We start from the raw sequence: 22,888 nt of genomic DNA, 5'->3' as shown, positions 1-22,888 counted from the left end.
TACACCCAAAAAAATCCAAATAATCCAGCACGTCAATCAGCAAGCGATTTCACAGGCAAACATGGAGCGCGCCCGCCTGCCAGGGTGGGTGCCAGCGAGGCCTCTCCTCCTCGCCCCCAGAGACCCCCGGGCCAGCACCGCTCAGCAAACCTCATCCCCAGGGAAGTGGCGCAGCCCTAACACCGCCGCCGCGGCCCTCGAAGGCATCGGGACAGGCCGGGTCCCCTCCCCACGCACAGTGGGTGCCTCCAGCTTCTTTTGGGGCGGGAAGCGGCCTGTCTTTGTGCCCCAGTGAGCTGAGGGGACCAGGCAAGCCCCAGGGCTGAGGGGAGCCCTAAGGCCCCCCCCCCAGGCTACAGGGACCCAGCTCACCCCCACGGTCCCACCTGAGCAGAGGGGGCCGCGTGCCCCCGCACACCCTGGGGCAGGAGGGACTGGACCCCCCACTCGGACACCTTTGGGGGTGAGGGGAACAGACCCAACCAGGCGCTGGGGCTGAGGGGACCAGAGCCCCTCCTGGGTCCCAGAGCTGAGGGGACCAGGGCTCCCCTGGGCCCCCAGGGCTGAGGGGACCGCAGCCCCCCAAACTGAGGGGACCAGAGCTGCCCAGGGGCTGAAGGGACCACAGCCCCCCAAACTGAGGGGACCAGGCCTCGATCGGGGCTCCCCAGCGGCTGAAGGGACCGCAGCCCCCCGAACTGAGGGGACTGGGGCTGCCTCCGGGGGGGCTGAAGGGACCGCAGCCCCCCGAACTGAGGGGACCATGGCTCAATCAGGGCTCCCCAGGGGCTGAAGGGACCGCAGCCCCCCGAACTGAGGGGACCAGGGCTCAATCAGGGCTCCCCAGCGGCTGAAGGGACCGCAGCCCCCAAACTGAGGGGACCGGGGCTCCCCCGGGGGGCTGACGGTACCACAGCCCCACGAACTGAGGTTAGGACCGGGGCTCCCCCGGGGGCTGAAGGACCGCAGCCCCCGAACTGAGGTTAGGACCGGGGCTCCCCCGGGGGGCTGAAGGGACCGCAGCCCCTCGAACTGAGGTTAGGACCGGGGCTCCCCCGGGGGGCTGACGGTCCGCAGCCCCCGAACTGAGGGGACCGGGGCTCCCCCGGGGGCTGAAGGGACCGGGGCTGCCCCGGTCCCCCCAGGGCTGAGGGGCCCAGATATGCCCGGGCTGAGGGGACCGGAGCCCTCCCCGGGGCTGAGGCGGCCTGGACACCCCGCGCGGATCCCACCGGGCTGAGGGGCCGGAACCCCCGAGCCGCGGCCCGGCCCTGCCGCTACACGGCCCCACCTCAGGCGGCGGCAGCGGCCCCGTCCTCGCTGTCACCCGCCGCCGCCCCGTCCCGCCGCCGCCGCCGCCGCCGCCGCCCCCGGGCCTGCGCCCGGCCCCAGCGCCCAGCCCCGCGCTGAGGGGGCGGCGGGGCCGCTCGCTGCTCACCGTGCGGCGCGGAGCCCGGCGGCGGGGCGGGGCGGCCGGGTCGGGTCGGGTCGGCGCGGCCGCCGGATCGGCGGGCGGCGGCGGCGGCCCCGTGTCCCGTGCGGCGGCGGCGGGCGGGGCGGGGCGGGCGGCGCCGCGCGGTCACGTGAGCCGCCGTGTCATTCCCGCGCCGCCATCTTGTGTTGGTGCCCTGTCAGGGAGGGCGGCTGCCGAAAGGCGTTTTTCCAGCGGGATTTATCCTCTCCCGCCGCTGCTCGTTAAAAGCCTGGGACACGGGGGCAGGCCGCTGGCCGCCGTGAAAACCGCTATTCTTCCTTTCTGAGCGCTTGCAGCCAAAAAACAAAAAAAAAAAATTTAAAATCTGGCATCAGCGTAACGTACTCCGAGCAGGTGAGGTGTAGCAGGGTGTGAGGCGTTCTCATGCCAAATCTGGCTGGCATCGTGAGGGGGCTGTGCCAGACGCGGCCTCATCCTTCAGGAGGTGAGGCCACGCTCCCCACCGGCATGGGGAAGCGTTCCCTTTCCACAGGGAAAATGCAATCCAGGGCTGGCGCGAGTGGGCCCTGTCCTGAGAGCTGCACGACCGGAGCGTGCGGTGGCGGAGCGAACTCGCATCTGCTTTTATTTCAGTCTCCGGGGGCTGTTCCTGGCTGTTGGGGTTCTGCTCACCTTCTTCACTGTAACATAAAGAGCTCTGGAGACACAAGAAGTCAGCTGTTATTAATAAAATCTTAGTTAAAATAAAATCACAGAACAGCCTAGCTTGAGAGTGACCTCTGGACGTCATCTTCTCTAGGTAGACAGAGTAAAATTTCATTTCATGAACACTAGCGCCTCACACCGTATTTCAAACCTCACGCTTCACAAATTGTGCCTTGTTAATACAAAAAAAAGTTGGGTGGGTTTTGGTTTTTTTTTTCTATCCAAAAAGGTCAAAAGCATTTTGCAATGCCCGCAGAGGCAGTGGGGACACCCGCATGCGCTGAGCCTGGTTTCCTGCGGGTCTGTTCCCCAGCGTGGGAAGATTTGCAAGGTCTGATTAAAACTTTCCCCATATTTCAGGCATTTGTTATCTCTCCTAGGTGGTTGCTAGCCAGCAGATCGTGGAGATAGCAGAGCCGCACCACATCCAGCTACCTCTCCCAGGCAGTAGGAGGATGACAACACACATGGGAAGGACTGGATGTGCCAGTATGTCACAGTAAATCAAGCAGGAGACAGTTTTTGCTGATCTTGGCACGCAAACATATAGAAATCTAAAAAAACCCCTCATGACTTATCCTAATCAACGAGTGATTGCAGACATTACCCAAGCAAAATCAAAATTAAGCTTGGATAAACAGTAATTTATGCATTGGGACAGGTGAAACACAATGGTGTCCAGGTTCTCTGTAAAGAACTACCAAATACTGCAGTTTCTTAAAATGTAGTTTAGCCATTCAGAGGGAAAATTCTCTGTGTAATAAAACTCAAATTTAGAGTCAGTGTGAAAGTTAAATTTTGAGATCCACCATGACCTGCAGCTTTTTACATTTTTTCATCAGTGCTGATGAAGAGGGAATGAGTTTTGTTTGACCTCAGGATCCAGGCAACAGCTTTCACCCTGTGCAAACCGCTTAGTAGTTAGGAGGGGAAAAGCAGGTGGAAGAGGATGGCTTACGAGAAGGGTGCTGGGGAAATTCAGCATGAGATTTCACTTGACTTTTCTCCCAGGCAAATAATTTGCAATCTGTTTTTTTACCTGGTTGTCTGTGCGCAGCACTCAAGGGCTAACTATAAATGCATCTTTTTCATCTGAATAGGAAACCAGAGTCTGAGCATTGTATTGACCACTGTTTTACCACTCTTTGCTTGACATCTCCAGGAAGTCATTATGGAAATGAGTGAGAAATGCAGGTGCTGTGTTGGGTCACCCAACATTTTGGCAGTGTTGAGCCAGTCATGCAGGCAGAGGAGGTTTTCTCCAGGCAAATGGACAGGACCAGAGTCGTCCAGAGCTGAGCCAGAACTCCTTGATCTTCTCCCATAGAGCAAGAAAGCACCTTGTAAACCCTCTGAGCTAACAAAATACTGCCTTAAGCAAGGAGTTTTCAGAGAGGCCAAACTCTCCCCTCCTGCCCCCTTCCAGGCAGGCCCTTTCCTCCCCCTCACTCTTGTTGCCACAACCTTGTTTTTAATTCAATCGCTTCATCTTTTTTGGGGTTTGTTGCTGAAGACAACCCAGGCGTCGACGGCTTCAATTCTCTCATCCCTGCAGAGGGATTTATTTGTGAGTAGATTTAATACCAAGCTGCTTGGTTCTTTTTTTTTCCCAAGTTGACCAAGCTTAAAATCTGATTCTTACCAAAGCTTTGCAAGGCTGACTTGCATGAGCGTGCTTGCGCCCGGAAGGGTTTAGGAACAGGGAACTGGGCCAGCTCACTGCTCCCTGCCTCATTTCTCCTTGGAAAACACAAAAGCTGATGGCGAAGATGGAGGGGACCTGCTGGAAGCAATGCCAGGTTTCACCATTCCTGCAAGTGCCGAGCACCCACCCAGCCATGCCAGGGAGGAAAAGGCTTGTTGGGAGTGTCGGTGCATCCTCCTTGGGGCAGTGGAGCCTACGGACTTGACAATCCCCGTCACGTTACATCTTTCTATTTGCTGTCCTTGTGCAATGCTATCAAGACAGGGACGTTCCTTAATGGGGGTTCCTGCTTTTCAGCCGGGCTGTTTTCTCCCTGACTATCATTTCTTGCAACCCTGTCCTACTAATGCGATAACAGGATTAATGTCACTGACACTTCCCCCAGGGTAATCGTATAATAAATTCCCCCTTTCCAGGGTTGTTCCCCTAGTATGGGCATTTTCAAGCAAATAATATGAACCTGAAGGCTGTGCAAATTGATTCCCAGAAAGCCTGACCTCCCTGTTAGGAGGGAATGACAAAGGGCCGTCTGAGAGGCTTGGAAATAGCTGTCCCGGTCTGCCGCCTGGGCTTAATCCTGCTGAGCCACTTACGTTCCTGAAAACAACCTTTCCTGCCGGGCTGCAACCAGTCCCCAAGTGCCAAGGGCGGGGAAGACGCTGAGAGAGTGTGCCGGCACTGGATAACATCATTTCGGGGGGCTCCCTGAGGGACGGAGGTGCCCTTGTGGGAGCGGGAGGGGACAACCCACGGCTCCACTCAGCTGGGGGTTTCTCCTGCTTGCGCTTTGATTAAATTGATTAATCAAAATTGATGTGTACATGAATGAATCAACAGTAAAATGCTAATAGATCACAATCATTAATAACCATTAGGCATTGATCAATAACTAATAAATTAATGATATTCAATTGGAAGTGCTATTTTTATTTAGATGTAATAGATTTACTATTAGCACACTAATGCTTTATTAATGAGCTAATATTAAACTAACTTAAAACTTCAGTAGCCTCCTTCATCTTACCATATGCACCGTAGGTACGTCTTTCATTACAGCAATGACCATTTACCCACTCACTTCATTTACAACATCACTTGATACCATATGACGTAATTTTCTCACTGATGGTATTTATGACATCACATCGGGTGCATCATTTATGTAGGTTGCAGAATTTCCATAGGTTGCATCATTTATTTAGTGGCTTTATCCGTGATACCATTTAACGTTAAATGGCATCATCAACTCAGTGCCTTCGTGATATCATTTCGGTATCATTTTGACACCATATGACATCATTTATTCAGTGAGTTTACGCTAACCCTGCAGTTAGATGGGGTTGCACTGACTGTGACGTTTTTAAAAGCCTTAGAAATAGAAATGGCGGGGGTGGTCGTTGCTCCAAATTTGTACAGTGCTGTCGCAGTCCTACGGGGCTTTGTCCCTGTCCCCTGATGGTGGCAGGTGGTGTTAAGGACAATAGTAGCAGCAGCAGAGTGAAAAAATAAGAATTAAATACATTGTGAATGGAGTCGAGCAAAGGGCACATTGCATTCACATGCCACAGTTTTAAGAAACGGCAGAGCAGGGCTCTTTACTTCAACATAAATGGTAAGAGAGACCAAAATACCTATTTCCAAAGGACGCAGTAGATTCCAATTTAGCTATTTTATTATTCAAGCAAGTGATTAATGGTGAGGTGGTACCATCTTCTCAGATCAGCGATGTTATCCAGTGATCTGTTGCAGACAAACAGCATTATAAATGCAAGATTGTAGAGTTTTCCTCCTGTTCATTTTAGATCATTAGAAAAATACATAAACTCATTTCTTTAATTAATCTGGATTTAATGGCTGATTGCTCCTGATTAAAACAGCATGTGTCTTTGGGGGAAAATGCATCAAAATTTGAAATAAAAGGAGAAATGCTTAACAGAGGCGGGGCAATAGCAACCATTTCCCCATTTAAATAGAAGAAAGAAAAATGAAAAAGAGGTGTGAAAGACAGTAAAAGAAGGAAGAAAAGACAATTCAAAGGAGACAACAAGCCAACAGTTATCAAGAGAGGACCTGTGGGGTTTCCCAGAAGCCAGCTGTGCTCAGCTCAGCGCTGTCATTGACTTGCCCAGCACATCCCATGTGCAAGTGGAATATCTTGGAACGTCTCGGCTGGACTGGGCCACTGCTCTCCCCAGGGTCCTGGGGACTGGACATGTCCCTGGGCTTTGGAAGCAGAAATAAGAGAGCCCATGGCACCACCATTTCATACCTTCAGCGGATCCGTACAACGTTTCACTGAGCGCCATGCTAGGCCTTTCCCATCGGATAATGAAAGGGGTGACAAGGGATCCCGTAAAAATGGCTGGGGAATAAAAGCAGCAGCTCAGACTTGCTGCCATGCAGACGCAGGTCAGAGACAATGAGTAGCCGTGGGGCTGGGAGTGGGATGGAGCTGATGGTACTGTGTCTCCCACCGCAGATATCGCCATTCCCGGCTCCTTCAGCCAGCGACACGCTTCTCGTCAGCATCCTGAGGGGACCCCCATGCCACAGGACATGATAACCACCTGGTTATTCTCCTCCCTATTTCTGTTGCCACTAACAGGGTTTGCTGCTTTTCTTAGGGAAAAAAAGATGTTTTCTTTTCAGGCAGTGATGTGTTTCCTGAGAATGGCTGCTCCCAGGCTTTTTGTATCCCTCGCCCCCTTTTCTCTGTCATCTTTGGCTCTGATGCCCTGTGCTGCCTCCTCTTTCAAGGAGCAAGCACCTGCTCCTGACAAGGCTTGTCGAAACCCGCAAGACTTTCCCACATTTCCCATACCAGAATATTCCCCAGCACCAGTTTATGGAGCGAATTGTTTTAGCCATGCTTTTCGCCAGGAGGATTTTAACACCGGCACTGGCATGCTCTTTTTGTCCCTCTCGATGAGTTGAAAAGGAGGAGCACAGCTGATGGAGGGCACCGTGCTACCCTCCCCGTGTAGGAGGGTAGCGAGCGATGCAAGGAGACGGATACAGCAGCATTACGACAGCAGCTCGACAGGGCTGTTATCTCTGTGCTCTTGCAGGCTGTGGTAGTTTTGATCTGATTTGCTTTGAAACTCTAATCGAAACTGCACCTCACCTGCTGCAGCCCTTGATTTTTCCCACGATACTAGTCCTGCTCATTCAAAAAGCTTTGTTTCCCAGGACCCCTAACTTTAACTGTAAATAAATAAACGTAGAAGTGGATTTGAATCATTGCTGTGCTGCGTGTCTCCGCTTGCCCGTTTCCTTGTAAAACCTATGCTTATCCCCAAAAGGGTAAATTGTGTTTCTACACACACACACACTAGCAGGGCTCAGCTGAGCCTGGACCAGAGCCGACCCGCTCCGAGCCGACACCACCGCATCCTGCTCCCCGCAGACGGTGTCTGCTTGCTCGGGGAGGTCCAGCAGCACAGGGCTTGATAGCAGCCTAAGAGGTGTTAACTACAGAATGGTTAAAACTCAATTACCTCAGCCAGGCTGTGGGCAGGAGTTAGAAGAAGAAGAAGAAAACCTTGCTCTGCAAAATCGGCAGCACAGAGGTGGGATTTCACAGGGGCAGTCACACAGCTGTGTCTTTGCAGTAACTCAGGGAGCTCCCGATTAGCTCCCAGCTTTCAAAAGAGAAGATTACTTTGCGGATACTCTTTGTTTTCACTTTGCCAGCAGCTTTATTCTCAGAACAGCGTGCTAAAATTGTGGGAGAACGGGAGGAAATGGCTTTGCCAAGTCAAGTGGAGCTAGCATACCTCACTTGAAGAGGACCGGAAAACCGTATAAACCATGTAAAACTCAGAATCATATAACCACCTTGCTACTGCCAAGTGTGGGAGAGAGCCTAACCCCTTCAGGGTGGCTATAAAATTGATCACTAAAAAAATGTTGTTTATGCCTCTGCTAAAGAAAGAAAAGGCAACCGCAAAGCACATTTGTCCTACAGGTGGTTCAGATATTATCTCAGCTTGGACCTCCCTTGCTGCAAGTGCCTTTCGGAGGAGACGATGGCAGAGGTTTTGTGGGAAGAACGCGGGAAGTGGAGCGGCTCCCATCAAGTTCAACAGGAGTTTTGTCCTGAAGTGCCGGTCAGACATGTCAATCCTATTAGCAGTATTATTCATGGGTCACGGCGCAAGGGCTGAGGGTTGAATGTGTTTGTTCTGCAAATTGGACTAATATTGTGAAGACCGTAAAAGAGGGTATGTAACACGTTTGGCCTCTTGCTGGTATCTAAGATTGCAGTGTATTACATTTCCTTGAAATTACATTAGTTCACATCCAATTTTATGGTAACTTATGGCTGGGAAAGACTTCAATTTCATTAATAATGGCCATTTTTAACATTTAATACATCATAAATCACAGCAAAAAATGTTTGCTCTTGATTTGGAATGAGACAGCTGGAACAAATTAAATCTGAAGCCCCTCAAGTCGGCCAAGGCATGGGCTTGCTCCTGAAAGGTGCTGCAACACCCAGGTAACCTGGCAGCCAGCAAACTGAGAGGCTGCGCTGAGTTTTTGGATAAGAGTGCAGATCGTGGAGATGGCATCACAAGAGGTCATCTAAAGCTCAGGTCAACACATCAGCCCCATCCTAAAACAAGCTGTGAGTGGCTTAAACACCTCTTGTTAGATCGACTGTGCACATCAATGCTGCACCACTGGCTGGGCACAAATTTGGAGCCAGGGACTGTCACATGGCTGTACCAAACGCCACTACCAGTGTGGCGGCTTCGCTGTCAGACCTCCTGGTGATTGTTTTCTTTGCTGCACTTGCTTTTATGGTGACATTGGTGTCGTGACACGCTTCAGTTGCACCTCCATCATGGGCTAGGAGCAATTATCTCCACAGCAGTAGTAATTTGATTTCAGTGCTTCACCGTCACTGGCCATGATATCACTACCATCCGTGCACCCTTGGTGCAATAAGGATATATTAGGCACGATGAATAAGTGCCAGCGAATAGCTCATCGGCGTCACCCACTGTCCCACATCCCTTCAGAGCTCAGCCTTGTACACCAAGTGCTGTGGTTGTCCTTTGACACCCACTTAAAAATGCAGCAGTAGTAACCCAGGGCTAACAATAGTATCAAGCTGAGCACTAAAACATGAGAAAGCTGGTTTTAACTGTGCGCGCCGTGGTATTTTTGATGCAGAAAGGATGTTTGATGTAAATGTTGGGGGAATAATTCATACTTGGTACGTACATGAATACAGATGTGATTTGGACGGCATGCACAGGACGTTTAGAAATGGAAATCTCATTACCCTAGCAGTAATTCAGGACTATTAGAGGGAAGCTTAAGGTCTTTAATCAGTAAGACTGTATTATCATAACAGAGTTAATTGCAATAAAGTAAAAGATGCTGATTAAAGAACACTTTTCTCCACCTAATACCTGCTACCTACTATATGCAAAAACACCAGCGGGCAAAATTCTGCCTCTGATTTGCTGAACCTTTCTCCTTCTCCCCAAGTCAAGGAGAGAAAAGGTGTGTTTGCCTCCTGTAAGGCTGGCCCCAAGCTGTGTATCTTTGCCTTGACCTCGCAGCGGGAGGAACACAGGCTGCCCTTTGCACTTGCTCGGCTTTCTGCTCCTGTTGGTGGAGCCTGATGAAGTGCAAGCATCCTCGCACTGAGACCAGAGGCTAAAGCCCCCGGTGAAAGTGCACAGCTCTTCTGACTAATGTGACAAAACTCTGGATGGAGGAAATAGGAGGGCTTGGCCCTGCTGTTACAGGGACATGCCCAATCCCAGGGACAGCCTAGGTTAACACCTGCATGGCTGTGGGCCGTACTCACACTCATCTTCCTTTACTGAGCTGTAGAAATAGCGACATCTCATAGGGCAACAGCGACCAGCCATGAGGGCAAGGGAGGGAACAACTCCAGGCTGTAACTGAGACCAGGGACACTGCTGTCCCTGCTAACCTTCTCCACTCCAGATCCACAATGTCGCACACTTAAATTTGCAGCAAGTTCTGCTTGAGCAGCTGTTACCGCAGAGCATTCCTGATAAGGCATTCGCAAAAGCATCATTAGTGTTTATCCTCCACAAAGATACATTGCTTCGGGCCACGTGCTGCAGTCAGGGCAGTATTGCTTGTATCCCTGCAAAATATCCAAGGATCAACAGTTAATTCTAGATTATTCAAGATTTGGACCGGGATCATGCATGACGCCGTCTCTTTCATAGGATCACAGTGTCACCACAGTGCTGGACCTCTTGGAGTCCCTACTCCACCTCCCGCCTGCAGCAGGAGTCACCTCCCATCTCATCGTGGGTTTGGTGCTCCAGGCCCTGACCTGCTTGGCATTAGCAAATGAAGCCAAGGGCACATCCCTTTCTCTTGGAAAACACTGCGTCTTTCCCCTTATATATGGTGCACTGGGTTTGTTCCCTTATAAAGGCACTTCTCTAGCTTATTTTAAAACTCACTGATCCTGGGATGTCAACAGCTTTATTACCTCTGTGCCCTGGGGGCTGTTCTGCAAGAAGTGTGGCTGAGAGCAGCAAAGTGCCGTAATTCAGACAGCCAAGTTCACCGTTGCAAAAATTTCCTTCCAAACGAGATACAAATAAAACTGCATCTCTTCCTTGCCCTGGACAGGAAGCCTCACTGGGAGCTCGACGTGCCATTTCTTTCCTTTTGCTGCCACTTGAAGCCTTTCTCGGATGTTGTCTGAGACGGTCCCTGTATCCTTCTCCATCTGATGCTCAGATCACAGCCGTGCTCCAAGGATGCAGCTCCCATCATGCTAGTTGCCCTCTTCTGTGCCCCAGACCCACTCTTTACCACTGGAGAGATCAAAGACACCTTGCGATAAATCTCTTTATTTAACTGTAATTTGACTTGAAATTGTTGATTTGGGAAGATCGTTGGGTTCATGTCTGGCCAGGCACTCCTGCGAGGTCTACTGGTCACGATGCTCCCTTGCCGCCGACTCACCCAGTTCAGTCTTGGGTCATCTCCTGGGAAGAAGTGGCCCATAACTGTAATCTTTCTTCTGGCGATGACCTCACATTTTTCTGAGTTGGTCTGCTTTGCCTTCAGTTTGAGTACAAGGACATCAGTACCAGCTCTGTCATCATGGATCTAGCTGCCCTCAGCTATTTCTGAGCTCTCCCACAAACCTCCTATCTAACCTTTAGAAAATGGCTTAGAACAGATCCCTTCCTCCTCCCTTCAGAAACCAGAGCCGTATACAGGCGTGTCCTGGTTTTGGCTGGGATAGAGTTAATTTTCTTCCGACTAGCAGGCATAGTGCTGTGTTTTGGATTTAGTATGAGAATAACGTTGATAACACACTGATATTTTATTTGTTGCTAAGTACTGCTTATGCTGGTCAAGGACCTTTCAGCTTCCCATGCTCTGCCAGGTGTACAAGAAGCTGGGAGGGGGCACAGCCAGAATAGTTGATCTAAACTGACCAAAGGGCTATTCCATACCATATGACGTCATGCTCAGTATAGAAACTGAGGGGGGTTGGCCGGGGAGCAGCGATCGCTGCTCGGGAGCTGTCTGGGTATCAGTCGGCAGGTGGTGAGCAATTGCATTGTGCATCACTTGCTTTGTATATTATTATTATTATAATTATTATATTGTTAGTATTATCATTACTATCTTACTTTATTTCAATTATTAAACTGTTCTTATCTCAACCCAGGAGTGTTTTTCACTCTTACTCCTCCGATTCTCTCCCCCATCCCACCAGGGTAGGGGGAGTGAGCGAGCAGCTGCGTGGTGCTTAGTTGCTGGCTGGGGCTAAACCACGACAAGGCATGATGGCCATCTCCATGGAGAACAGAGAACAAATGGAAGCAATTTTGCCAACTCCCAATGTCGCCTTTCTGTCTCGAGATATACCTCTTTTTGTTTGTTTGTTTGTTTCTAAATCGTTTGAAAAGGAGTAATTAGAAAGGACTATTCATCTTCCCTGGGTGACACAAGCACGTCTAGTTCATATAGGAATGGCCATACGGGATCAGACGTGAAGTCCCATACGTCTCCACCAGCACGTACGGAGCACAAAACTGCTGCAGTGAGACTTTCCCAGTGCTGTTCTCGGTGCCGCAGGGCTTCTCACAGGTTCTCTTTATGTTTAACAGCCCGTGATTATTTTCAGCTAAAAATAACGTGCTCTAAGGTCTTGGAAGAATTAGCTGGCTTTCCTACGCCAAGAAGAAGCGCTGACTTTCTGTGTCAGTTCAAAGTTATTCTTGGTAATGAATTAGCCCTTGTTCAGACCACACGTACTTTAATGGGCTCCTTGACTCTGCCTGCCTTGCTCACGGCTGCTTCAGGAGCCAAATGCCAATATACGCTCAGGAGTCAAACACAGAGTGCTTTCATCTGGGAAAAGGAAACCTGTCAGCATTGCCAAATTATCCAAGAGGAGATCTCCAACCCTGGCTGGCATAATCAAAGCCTTTGTAAAGCCTGTTTTTCTTATGCAAAATACATAGGGGCTTAAAAGCAAAATAGTTTCAAATGCAACCATCATTTCTCCTTATTAAATAAACAGCTCTTAAGAAAATACTTGCTCATTAGCAGGAAGATTTATAATGGCTACAGAAGCTACAAGAGGATACTGAGGCTGCCATCAGCAGCTTTGGGATGACCAGAAAAGCCCAGACGGGATCTTTAAACGCACAGACCAAAAGTATTTTGTTCTGTGTCCACTCAAATCAGAGTGAAAATACACTGACAACAGAGGGAGCAGATTGACTTTTAAAATTTTCCACAAGAAAAACAACAACTTTGGCTAAGTACAACTCACTGAATTTTACCTTATGAAAAGTTTAAAGGTAGTTTTGGAGTTCAGGGGTGATGTAAGGATGGCAGAAGCCACCATTTCACATGAGACTGTTTTGTAAACTTGCTCTGCAAAAATAGGCAGTGTCTGTTTGCAGTAAGACAGTCTGCTTCAACCTCAAAGTTTAGCTGGAATGTCTTAGGCCAAAATTACAGGGAAGCTAAACCAGAGGTTTTATAAAAGGAGCAAGTTGCAACCTTTTCGTGGAAGAGGGAATATTTTACAGTTAGCAACAAGATCCAAGTGTCACCTTTTTTTATTTTAATCTTATTCCAACCCCGTGATTTCCCTGAAATAGACTCACTCACCAGGAGTGTCACGTTCATCTTGATTCAGCTAATGATATTTATACTTTTACATTGGATGGGAATAATTTTCCTATCCTGTTAATGCAGCATGTGATTATTACGTATCTTTACCACGCACATAGACATATATTTTCTGTGTGAGAAAGGAAAGCAACTGGCATTTTGAATTACTGAATGATAATTGTAGGTGGCTGTTTTTCATAAAGATTAAGGAATTCCTTTCACTATGATAAATGGTTATAAGCCTCCCTTTTATACTAAATCAGTTCACAAGTGAATTTATTTGACAGTCACGGGTTGTGGGTCTATTGAAGAACATTTTCCGCCCCTCAAAGGCATATGTGTTAATGTAGTGAACATGGGTAACATCATATTATGGAGTAAAGGTACTGAAACTTCCCAAATGATGGTTATTATAGAGTAAAGGTACTGAAACTTCCTAAATGATTGTTTTCGGTACTAACACCTTGTACAACTAATGCTACAGATCAGATCTAGCCAGATTTCAGTAAGGCTCGTTTCACATCCACATCTGGAGAAGTGCAGTCAGTGCCTGAGCAAAAGGGGATCCAATAACAAGCACTGAACCGAAATAAATTATTGTCCTGGCATTTTAAGTAAAAGGCTTTACAAAATCAATATGCAGCCATGCGCCATTGACGTATCAAATGCAAAAGTGAATTCTAACAAGGGAAATCTGCCAAAAGGATTTTATCCTGACACGAGTGAAGGAAACACAGACATTCAATCAGAGTAAATGTCAAGAAAGCGAAAACAAATAAGAACTCCCATTCTGCACAGCGCTATCTCCCCAGTCATAAAAGCAGTGACTTAAAAATTAGACCCTACTGCTTATGAAACTCTGAAGCCTGACTTCACACCTCCTGAACAGACCAGCTCAGTGCCTTCAACAAAACCATGACAGACCTCATAATCCCCCAAAGAAAGCAAGAAGAAAAATGCTTGAGTTTGACTATGTTACCAAGCTGTGCTCCCCTGCGTACAGCTTGTTTCTGTACAGGAGTGTGCACAAAGATTTGTTTTCCTCAGCCACATCAATAACAACAAAGAAAAACTTGCCTGGACCACTATTTTTGCCTGGCATGCAGTATGAAGAATTTGAGTAAAATCCTCTCCTGTTTCACTTCAAAAGAAGCTTGCCCTTCTCTTACGTGTGGGGTTGCACCGGTCCCTCTTTCATGGGCTGTTTCAGGAGTTTCCCTGACACCCCCGCCAGGATGGACCCCCCCCACACACCTCCCTGGGGACCTGTCCCAGGGCTGCTCCCCACACTAGGGGCAGCTGTGCTACCCCACATCCAACCTGAACCCCCCGGGCTGCAATCTGGGGCCAGGGTCCCTTGTTGTATCGCCTGTGGCTGCCAAGAAAGGTTTGGCTTTGACCTCTCTGTAACCAGACTCTGCAAACACCCAGGAACCTGAAGAGGGGTAGAACGTCCCAAGCATTTTCTAGATTAATTCTTTCTTCTTCTTTTGCATTTGAGTGGATTCTTCATACACATATAAAGAAAATAAGGTGATTGTCATAGCTCTTTGCTTGCAGCAGAGGACTCAAAAGGCATTCCCGAAGCAGGATGTGTTAGCACCATTTCTCTACCCTCCCTCTCTCTAGGCCCATGCCCCGGGCACCGCTACTGTACTGTGCAGCACTTTTCAACCCTGTATAAAGAGTAAATGAATTTACCTCAATGAATGGTAAATCCAACCTACAACTCCCTCGTCCTTTATCCAAGCTAAAAGCGTTTCTGACACGAACTGATTTTGAGGGGCAAGCAGACAAAAGTTTTAATTTGTTACCACAGGCTTCAATAGGGAAGTTAAGGATTTTCTAGACAAAAGACTAAGACTCAGCTAACTCCAGCTGAATGCCTCTTTCTGTTCATTTTCCTTTTGTGTTGCAACTGCTAACGGTGCTAAAAGAAAGACCCCGATGACCAATGTGCCCGGTTCATTCCCATTATTGAAATCTGAAATGCAGGCAGGATCAGCTGAGCTCTGGGCAAAGCTGCAAAGCAAATCAACATCTTTCCCCTGCAAAGCTCTGTTTGCCATCAGTCTCAGCCTGGTTTTGGGTGGAGCAAAACGTTTCCAAAAGCATAGACGGATTATATGGTTTGTTTGCAGCCCACACTGCCTGGAAAACACGAAAACGGCTAAATACGCAAGAGCTAAAATGAAAGAAACTGTGAATGCCGAAAACAGATTTGCAGTCAGTCTGAGTGTGAGATTTATTGACAACTGGTGTGGAATGCCCTTGCTACCATAACTGTGGTGTACTTTTGACACAGCTGCAGACTTTGGGGAGGACAAAACAAGCATCTGTCTTCATTTTAGCACTGAAGGGATCTAGGAGTTGATGTTTGATATTTGCCTCTCCTCTTGTGTGAGGATATTGGCAAGTACAGTAATCACTCTGGCTTCCTAACGCCTTGCCATCTCTCAAATCTGGATGAGAAGAAAGCTAAGTTTCACAAAATAGGGCAGTGAAGAGCACACAGAGAAGTGAGCCAGCAGTGAGTTGTTACCTCCTGTGCAAAAAAAAAAAAAAAAAAAAAAAAGTGACAAAGTTAACTAGTCCAGATAAGAAAGAAATTTTGAATGGAACTTAAATTGCTTCCCAACTTCTTGGAGGCCCTAAGAAATATCTGTAAAACAGCCTCTTACATCCATTGGCAGATAAAAGTTAATGTGGCCTAGGTTTTTCTATGATAATGTGGGTGATCAACACTTCTTTAAAGAACAGAAACTAGAAAATATAGAAGGAATTTAAAAGCAGTATCATAAGGACAATTTACTGCCTTAGGATTGGGAGAAATGTTACCAGACAACATTTTATTTACTGAATCTATTAAAAAGGTGGCTTGGTCATGAAGAAAATCTGTCTTAGATGACTGCTGTAATTTTAGAGAGCTGCTGACCAGCCGTGACTGTACATCTGCTGAATAAATTGGCAAACTGCCCCCGTTTCCAGTTCTTTATCCTGAATGATTTAACGAGATGTGGCTTTGAATGCAGCGTGGTACAGTTGGATTTGTTTCACGCCAACTTCTGACACTGAATTTTTCTGAAGCTCTTTCAGAGCTTTTCCGTCCCTCTTTTCATGTGGGGATGGATGGCAGTAGTCAGGGGAGGTCACGCTATCGGCACTGTCACGTATCGGCACTGTAACATCCCTCTTACCTTGGGCAAGAAGCTTGGTTGTAAAAGCATGCTGCAGGCTTGAACCTCTGGTTGGAAGCAAAGTAAGAGAACAGGGCACAGGACCAAAACATCCTGTCTCACCTAGCTCAGTATCTGCCATCAGAGGCAGGCAAACCATGTCATTCCTCTCACCGAGCTTGGTAAATTTATCTTGAGGTCAGCTAGGTCATTTATTCTTACTGGTGGCAGGCTGTTCCCAAAGCTGCCCTTTCCAGATTAGAAACCTCCTAACACCCAGCCCACGTTTACTCGTGTCCAGTTTGCACCCACCTGTGCATCCTCTCCTAAAACCCACACCACCCCAGCAGCTCTTCTGTGCAACTTCGGCACTTGGGCAAATGTGATGGTGGATGGCCAGCACCTGCGTGCGCCGCTTCCCAGATGCGATCGCAGCAATACCCACAGTGGGTAGCATTAATCTTTCCCTATCTGCACTGATAATGTCTCTTCTGACCTGACTTAAACTCCTATTTGCTGTTATGTGGCCATGCCGCACGGACGGCTCGCAGTTGCCTGGAGATCAGCCGGTCTGTTCAAGCCTTTCTCTTCCTTTGTTATTTTGCACTGATGAGTTTGCAGTAGAAATCCCTGCCGTTTGCTACAAGAGCACAGTTTTTCACTGTTAAATTTCAGCCCATCTCCGACTGCTTGTTCTGTGTACTTGGGTCACTGCCAAGCTTTGAGCTGATAGCAAATTTCATTATTATAGCCTTCTTTTGGCCATCCAAGCCCAAATTCAGTCTGACAGAACCATAAAAAAAAAGGTTGCCACTGGATTAATTATTACACTTGGCAATTCTTCCATGATTCACTATTCTAACTAGTCCCTTGCCTTAAGCATGTTACAATCTTTGAGCTTTTTTTCCGCCTTCTATTTGGTGAAAATACACCCTGAAATTTACCTTTTCCATATATAGAGCACAAATCCACAGTGGGTAGTTTCTCTCTCCCCCTTACTTATGTGGAAAAAGAAACTGTTATTATTTATTTTTACTCTTGGAAAGCCCAATTTGTCTCGATTTTGAGACTTGCTGAATTTAACTCTGCGTTTTTCAAACTCCAAGCTATTCCACGGCCTGAGTGTGCTTGCTGTATGGGATCATGCTGCTCAAGAACTGGAAGGGCTTGATTTGCTCCAGAAAGACAAGCCACATAATTATGGGGTTGTCATGCTGACGGAGTTGCCCACACAGGCTGAAGCCACACTGCAAGACCAGAAACTCTGCTTGCAAAGACGTCAAACCACTTAGGATCCCCGAAGGTTTCTGTATTGTCTGGGCAAACAAGCCACATGAGGCACAGCCTCATTACGACACAGCCATGCATTTAAACAATATCGTGCCAGAAGGGAGAGACCTGAGCCGTGATCCCAGGCATGTTATAGCACTCAGGGTTTCCGAGAGCGCTGCGTTCCCCATACATGACCAAACGGGACCAATATCCCAAGCGCTGGGTGGCTGACTGAAAAAGCCGAGTGGCGAAAGGGCACAAGAACAGAGGGGCAAGCATGGCTGTGGAGATGTAGTCGTACTCAAGGTTAATCGAGGACAAGGATGGCCTTTCCCGTCAGCAAGCGGGCAGTGGCTCCACCCTAATTATAAGCCATTTAAACAAACTAGCCAGATGGAAAAGCAGGCCTGGGGAGCTTGGGAAAAGACTTTGACGCCAACCTCAAGGAGATCACATTGAGCAGCTCTAAAGCAGCTACTCTTTGCAATGGGAGGGAAGGACTGGAAAAGTGATCTCCAGACCAAGCAGCCCAGTCATAGACCTCCCACTGACGACTGTTGACAAGTCGCAGTGCTGCAAGTCCCAAACTGTAACGACATGCAAGTCAGATAGCAACCAAAAGTATTAGGAGATGGTCCCTCTCTCTCCATTAGGATAGAATGGGGGAGATCTGAACTCAACCCTTTCTGTGGAAAGCAGTAATTATCAGTGCATGCGTTGTTCCTTTTCCAGTTCTCAGACTGCTAACCAAAATGTGGCATCAGCTAAAGAAAACACCACCGCTTTCCGTAAGAGCGACGACTGTGTTTCTGCTCCCTGCTCACAGGCACAGAAGACAGAGGACTCCCCAAAAGAACAGAAAATGCCTCTGAAGAGCCTACATTTCAAAAGGAAGCAGTGAGGATCTGGCAGTGCCCCCAGGTTAAAGCAATTTTGCACCTCGGGTACAAAAACATGCATCCACAGTGAGCCCCACTCTGCTGACATGGCTTTGCGCTGCAGAGCAGAGATGTGATGCCAGCTGACAGAGGATCAGCAGCCCGGGTTTCTGGATGCCACCACCTCACCCAGCAGCAGCAGAAACAGCTTTGCTTGCTGAGTAGAAACACAAGCAGCTGCATTGCGAGCCAGTGAAGTTCACAGGGAAGAGGGTCACCCTCCTCTTGGGAGAAATAAAAGCAGCTCAGTTACCATTAACATTTCAGAGTGCACAAGAAACTCCCGAAGCTAATGTGCTGGTGCATCATCTCCAAGTGTAAAGGCATGATCCAAAAGCAGGCTGACTTGCCCCAAACCCACACGCTCCACCTCCTCTGAGTCTCCACCACACCACCTCATGTTTCTGGCCCTCTTTATGCCAGATCAAACTCACCGTCAGCTCGTCTCTACCCTGTCCCACACCTCCTGCCCAGGCCAAGAGCCAGAACAGTGACGCATCTCATGTAGATCTTCGTACCTGAGCTGCCCTTCTGCGCCTTGGCTAGGCTGAGCCCAGCCCCAGCCTGCAGCCCCTCCACTGCTGCCGAAAGCCAGCGACAGCATGTCTGCAGGGTTCATCCGGTTGAATGAGATAGAATTGGGTGGTCTGGAGCATGCAGTGCCTTTGGATCTTGTTGCTTTTGCTTTTTGCTTTCAAAAATTGAAATTCACTTGCTTATGGAGAAGAAATAACTAAACACCTAATGAATAGAGGACAGCTTTCTGCTCTGAGCTACCTCTGCCGAAGCTATGCAGACCTTATTCTGAAGATGACATCCAACAGTGAGGCCAGGGTGTCCCAACAGCACCACTCCCGTGTTTCTTACTTCCCTGTTACTTTGGGACTGTGAAGCTCAAGGACTGGCAACAACTTCTTTCATTTCTTCTCCTAAAACCATGGCTGACCATCAGATAATAAGGAATGGCTGGCTGGCAGCCAGCCGGAAGAGATCCTTGCTTGGAGATCTGTTCCTTGAAAGTGAAGAAAATGAAAGGACAGGTTGCATGAGAAAGAAAGCAGAACACAAAATTAGAAGCCAACACTTTTTCCTCCCTGGACTGTGTAATTAATATCATTGGTTGTAAAAGCGCTATGTGGAGAGCTGAAACCTAGAACCGTTCGTCACTTTTACAGCTGCAATTCTGTACTATTTGAATTATCTGAATACTCAGACTGGCAACGGGAGCAGTTTCTTCACTCCTGAAAAGAACAGCTAATAACATACACTCAGCTGGGGACATATAAAAATATGTTTTCTCTGCCCTTTGACTGCTAAAGAAATATATTGCCATTAATGGTAATTACAAGCCATCAAAGCACTGAGGAACAGGAAGGCTTCATTAGAAAAAAGGTGTTTTCAGGAGAGGTTAGTGCATTAACTTTCTCAGTTGCATTTCAAATATAGCTTGGTTTGGAAACCGATGCACCTCTAAGGAAAATCCATAGAAGAAGCATAAATAAGGAAATTATTCAGGACAGGTCTTTGAAACTGATTTGACTGTACTGTAAGAGGACAAAAAATGCTAGTGAATGGAAATGTGACTTACGCATTAACCACTCCCAGCACCACCATATTTGGAGATGGGAAGAAACAAAAAAGATAAAGGAGAACAAAAGAGGGAACAATCTGATACGGTTGCATTTGGAGCAGGCATGTTTGTAATTTTTTTTGGTTTCTAATTTAAACATTAAAGACACAGCAAGGACCAAAAAAGGGTATCGCAATACTTGCGGAGGGTGAAAATGGCGGCTTGGCTGCTATGTAAATGCTTTGCCCAGAGTTTCGGGGTATGGACTGGAGCTGTTCTCCAGAGAGAAGGCAATGCTCTATGCAAGGAAAAGCTTTGAAGCGGTATTTTCAGCACCCAGAGGCTGCACTTGGCTCAGTGGTGCGAGGCAGGTTGGTACCTAACCGATTTCTAACTCACTTGGCCTGTTTGTCTCTGACACATTGTGGAGCTATCTGAGCAATGAGGTTCACATACCTCAACTTACGCTGCGTAGGCGCTAGGCATCCGAGTCCTGCGGTCTTTCTTTATTTCTGAAGGTGACAAACACCCTGCACAGAAGTTCTGAAAAGAGCCTAGCTTCATGTGCAACCATTTGAATAATGCAACCTTTTCAGCAGAGAGCAGCACTCAAAAATTTCCTGTGACCAGAGGCCACAAAGGCCTCTATGGACTCAGACTCCATCAAATACAAAACGTGTTGTTTTACAGGTCTTTCTCTTAATGTTTTCAAAAACATACTAAGAAGGGGAAATAATTAGAGGTGACTCCTCACAGAACAATATGTTATTGACAAGATTTTTCCTCATCTTAATAGATACATAGGAAAAAATCCTGTGAAAGCCATTCAAAAAATGTAACTGAACAATTTAATGTGATATGATAGGATGTGACAATTTAATGTGATGTGATAGGAGCAAGCAAGGGGTCACAGTGGGGGGTAACTGTCTTCACTTGACAATTGAGGACATTGAATTCCCTTTCTGGAACGGAAACTGAGATCACAAATCCGGTTTTATTTAATTACCTTTTAAATTCACATTTTTAAAATCTGAAGATTTGCAATCTCTAACAAAAAACTCTGAGTTCTCTTCCTCTCCCTCACACACATAAGCTTTGTGTGCACACTGCTGCAATATGCAAAGTCATTTTCCTACTAAAACCAATTACAGTTTCGTTACAGTGAATAGTTAAGTAGAAGATGGAATTTATATTTTTCTTGGTATTTTATAAAATACCGTCAATAGGTTTCAAAACAACCTAAGACAGTGTTTTCTGACAACTGCACTGTACGTAGTTTCATGCTGATTTTGTTACAAAAGATGACATGCTAGAAATGACTTGTGGTTAGATATGCCTAATATAAACTAAAGAAGATTGTATGAAATGATGATGGAGCATTCGCATTTTTTCCCCTCTGGACCTCTTTTCAAACTGAAATCCAAATTACTTCTCTGCACTGGTCTTGAAATGCTTACTGACAAATTTAGTCCAGCCTTGTAAAATTGGAAAGCTCCCAGGAATCATTTTTGAGGAACCATTTACATCTCAAAGAGCTGTACTAGACAAATGATCAAAATGCTTTTGTTTGTCTCGCTGATGTTGAATTACTACCGTTTTATAGTAGACGGTGTCCTTTTTTTTAAACAATAACTCGTTATTAGCCTCACCTTCTTGCACGAACTTGTATTTTCCGTATTTAACCTGAGCCCTTTCCAGCACAGCTCCGTGACCGGTGAAACACATATGCAGTCACTAAGAGTTTGTTTATCTGCTTAATGTGCTAGCAATTAAAATGAGGCACAGTGTGTGTTCCGCCTCTCCACTGGGGAGATCGTCTTCTGGAATCACCTTGGGACTGTTCCCCCTTCTTTCAGGTCCTTCAGCATAGCTTAAAGACAGCAGCAGGGTCTTGGTGATACATGCAGTGATAGAAACTGCTATGAAGAATACTGGTGTAAAATCACCTTGTGCATGAAAACACTCCTTGGAATATTTTAAATAGGAAATAAAAGTCTAGGAACTGGCCACATCCCATGCAGAACTGGGAACATACTGTATGCGTTTGCTCAAAACGATCTTTTGTGTCCTGACAGAATCAGCCTTTGCTCCTCTTTCCTGAAGTTACCATCTTGAATACTTCTGATCTCTAAAGAGGAGAGAGAAATTTAACTTAGGTTACGAGCGCAAAACCTGTCTGCCTCTCAGCACTGTACTTGTTTGGTGCTTACCTACAACTGCCTCGAGATCCCAGTGCAGGAAGAGCAGCGTGCTGTGTGAGGCTCGGACGAACAGGCCACGAACGGCGACAGAAATGATGAAGTACTTTGTGCTGCGACCAAGATGCAGCTGAAACAAGCCCCAGCAGAACAGCTGACTGCATTACCTCTCAAGTGAGATTAATTTGTTGACAGCTGACATACGTGCTGCTAGGCATGAAGAGATCACAAATCCAACCCCTTATTTGTTGCATCTCTATGAAACATACAGAACCAAATCCTCGCTGACAATTTTTCACTGTATACCCTAAAAGTCTCCATTTTGCTTGGTGAGAAGTAACCTTTCACGCTACAGAGGGTTGAGCCAAAGCCTTCAACAAGATAATTTACATTGCATTCTGTAATATAATAATTTAATAACAACAATAATTTACTTTGCATCCTTTCCCAAAGCCACCAGGAAATATGGTGGCTGCACAGTATCACTGTGGGACAGCTAAGTCACAGCACTTGGGTTTAACGCAGAGAACCCGTAACTTCGTCCAGAAGCTTTAAAACCCTTACTTATTCCAATACTTTTCTTTCCCCTTTCTCTCTCAGCTTTAAAGGCTTTGCCTATCCTAACTGTTTGAGCCTTTGCGTATCATTGCATGAACACTTTGGTCTGGTTATTCATGAGGTGGGAGGCAGGTGAGATGCATACTTCCCAGCAGAATTTCACTAGTTGACTAAATAT

Source organism: Pelecanus crispus, chromosome 10, assembly GCF_030463565.1.
Source record: "Pelecanus crispus isolate bPelCri1 chromosome 10, bPelCri1.pri, whole genome shotgun sequence".
Lineage (NCBI taxonomy): Eukaryota > Metazoa > Chordata > Aves > Pelecaniformes > Pelecanidae > Pelecanus > Pelecanus crispus.
The sequence above is the reverse complement of the archived record's forward strand: the minus strand, read 5'-3'. Positions refer to the sequence as shown.